The following is a 3,808-nucleotide window of genomic DNA, read 5'->3' as shown; positions in this document are numbered from 1 at the left end:
GATCAGCCGGGTTGTGGATTATCGCTGGCAAGAAACGCATCACATCCATAATAGGAAAATGCTTCTTGTGCAAGAGACTTAGAGGTCGACAACAGGAACAGAAGAAGGCTGATCTGCCAAAGGACCGACTGACCGATCCCCCATTCACCAATGTTGCAGTCGACGTTTTTGGTCCATGGATGGTCGCTGCCCGCCGCACAAGAGGCGGAGTGTCTAACAACAAGCGTTGGGCAGTGTTATTCACATGTCTAAGCATTCGTGCAGTGCACATCGAAGTCATTGAAGGCTTGGACACATCCTGTTTCATAAACGCATTGCGGCGTTTTCTCGCGATACGAGGGCCTATCAAGCAAATTCGCTCCTACCGCGGCACAAACTTTGTGGGAGCTTGCAGGGAGCTAAACATCAGCCCACAAAACATGGATCGTTCGCCGCTGGCGAAGTTCCTATCTGAAAGGGCTGTACTTGGGTCTTCAACCCACCACACAGCTCTCACATGGGCGGAGTATGGGAAAGGATGATAGGAATCGCACGTCGGATCCTCGACTCGATGCTACTGCAATCCCACACTCATCGACTGACCCACGATATCCTGACAACGTTCATGGCCGAGGTTTCCGCAATCATAAATGCTAGGCCCCTCATTCCCGTGTCTTCTGATCCGGAAACGCCCGTAATTTTGACCCCAGCGGCAATCCTGACACAGAAGTTGGGATGCACGACGTCAGGTTTGGAGGACGTTGATATTGGCGACCTCTACAAAAGCGAATGGCGTAAGGTCCAGAATCTTGCGAGCCAGTTCTGGAAGAGATGGCGCACCACCTATTTGACCACACTTCAACAACGAAGAAAGTGGCAAATCAACCGACCAAACTTCGAAGTCGGCGACTTGGTGTTGCTCAAAGATAAGCAAGTCGTTCGTTTTGAGTGGCCAGTCGGCGTGATCGTGCAATGCCTACCTAGTGCAGACGGCAACGTCCGGAAGGCTGTAGTGAAGACGGCAAAGAATGGATCTATTAAGACGTTTGTTCGTCCCATATCAGACCTTGTGCATCTGATGACTCCACGAAATGATGGTGGCGCCCACAAAGTGAATCACCAGACGGGGAGTGCGCTGCTCATCCGCTGCCCTAGGTTCTGAAAACGAAACTGTGCCTTTCGCCGTCATCTGGCCGTCAGTGGCCAGTCGGCGTGATCGTGCAATGCCTACCTAGTGCAGACGGCAACGTCCGGAAGGCTGAAGTGAAGACGGCAAAGAAGGGATCTATTAAGACGTTTGTTCGTCCCATATCAGACCTTGTGCATCTGATGACTCCACGAAATGATGGTGGCGCCCACAAAGTGAATCACCAGACGGGGAGTGTGCTGCTCATCCGCTGCCCTAGGTTCTGAAAACGAAACTGTGCCCTTCGCCGTCATCTGGCCCAACGCGGATCATCGTCTGAGAACACTGGGCAGCTACGTCACGAGGCAGGGTGTGGCAAGAAGATCTTGAGTTGAGCGGAGCTGAGTGCAGCGGCTGGTCGCGTGCCACTGCCTTTTACGGCTAGAACTATGTAATGGAACTATATCACCAAAATATGTAACTGAATAAAAAGTGTAATCCGTTTATTGTAACTGTTTTACTAAATTATTTAAAAGTTTTTATAGCAAGTTCTGTCGTTATCTGCCAGGAACGAGGGTATGCTTAGACTTCGTCGAGCGCTGCCTTCCAGGCCTGAACAGTGACCATACAGCGGATGCGAATACTAATAGCGGGAGTATAGAAACGTCAGGTATGCTAATTTGCGCACGTGAGCAGATGAATTTAGAAAGTTGCACATAAGAAAAGACAAGCGTTTTAGATGTAGTAGCGCAGATTGTGGTAATATTCGAGAACCAAAACAGGTTAGTGGCGAAGTTCACGTCAAGGTACTTGCATGTAGTGGCACGTGACAAAATAGTGTTATTTAAGCTGCGTGTAAATGTCAGATTTGTACGCTGGCGTGTTTTACATTAGGAAGGGCACAGAGATATTTTCCATATGTCACACCAAACAGTAATAGTTTGAAGGTCATGCTGCACGTTTTAGGGATCGCTAATGGTATTAACCGCTCAGTAAACAACGCAATCATCACCAAATAGACGTATGCAACGGGTTATGCTTGAAGGTAAATCGTAATGCGAGCAAATATTAGGAAATGTAAAGCCCCCAACACGCTCCGTTGTAGAATACTAAACAGGTCATCAGGGATAGAAGTGGCATCCGGTGGCAATGCCTGGAACCCTCCATGACTTTTGTGATGCCACGGTCAGTAAACGTGATGTTGAACTCCCGCTGCATCATATCTGCTGTTATTTCCTAGTCAGGCAAAAGAGTACAGAGGGCTTCAGGTTCTTTATCTTCAATCTTCACCATGGTCCCATCAACATGCCCATCTGTTTGCTATTGAAATGCACTTGCTTTTGGGCTAGTCACTTCATGCTACGTTTTAACTATAACACTATTGTCACGTAGCGCAAAACGGCGAAAAAAATGGAGAGAAGAGGAGCAATGTGAGCGCTAACTTTTGACTGATTTATTGCAACATGGTGCACAGGCTTTATAACAACGTTTTGTTCCTGCGCAAAATTTCAAACAACATAGCTTCACGCTTAACATCGCCGTCAATACATTTCTAAAAAAAAACGACTTTCCGCTGGGAAGAGGGAAATATATGCGTCACTGATACCAGATTCTCCCAGTTTCTTGATACGGAAGGCTTCCAACAGTTTTCGCGCGCCCGTATCATTGCTTCTGCCGAGAATCCTAAACTTGTCCAGCCGTGACTCACACTCAAGTGCATGACAATGGGCAGGCGAATACGCGCCATCTTTACGTTTTAAGGATAGCTCACGTGCCCTAGCCCGCTCATTAACGCAGCGTCCGGTGTGGTCTAAAAATGGATTTTAATGAAGTCTATTAAAGGGTACTGACACGAAAATTTTCACTTGTCATTTTTTTTGCGCCAAATGAAAGGCCAAGCCATCAAGAGCCTAGAAGAGGTAATGCTAAGCGCGAGTTCACCCTGAAAAAATTTTGCAGTGGCTTAGCTCGGCTATGCCAGGATAACGTAGCGTTAGCAAAGGTTGAGCTGATCATTCTTAGCTTTCCCGATTGTCTAGGGTTAGCTTGATTATCATGCTTACTGCTGCTCCAATGACGCACAAGAATAATTAGCTCTACATTTGCTAACGCTGCATTATCCTTCGCTTTCCTGATTGTCTAGGATTAGCTTGATTATCGTGCTTACTGCTGCTCCAATGACACACACACGGTATACGTATTATGGGGCACATGTATATTTATTTTGCCAGGCAACTACTTCGGGATCCGATGAGTTAAGCTTCTCCGCTCTTCTGCGCCGTTGAGAAGCATTTGCGCTCTCCTTGTCCATGGCTATACCACACTGGCGAACGCCAGTCAGAGGCGCTATCAAGAGGCTCCAGCGCAGTGTCAGACGGCGACTGCACAGCGAAGGCGAATAGCTGCGATCGCGCCGGCGCCAGTACGTCTGGCATGGCTACGACGTCACTCCTCTGGAAAGCGCAGACCGGCGGCGGCGAGTCGCGCGCGGCGGCTGCAGAGTGCGCGGGAGGTGCCGGCTCCGGTGCCCCAGCTGTGTGACATCACTGATCCTCGCGCATGCGCAGCACGGCTCTTGAGGAGGCACGCGAAACTGTCCTGGCTAGGCCAGTGTAGCTAACGCTCACAAGTAATTGCAGCATGTTTTAAAAGCTAGTTTCGGTTCCTACTGTAGTCTGACGTCACAACGCGGCATGAGCTTCA

This window comes from Rhipicephalus sanguineus, chromosome 10, assembly GCF_013339695.2.
Source record: "Rhipicephalus sanguineus isolate Rsan-2018 chromosome 10, BIME_Rsan_1.4, whole genome shotgun sequence".
Classification (NCBI taxonomy): domain Eukaryota; kingdom Metazoa; phylum Arthropoda; class Arachnida; order Ixodida; family Ixodidae; genus Rhipicephalus; species Rhipicephalus sanguineus.
The sequence above is the reverse complement of the archived record's forward strand: the minus strand, read 5'-3'. Positions refer to the sequence as shown.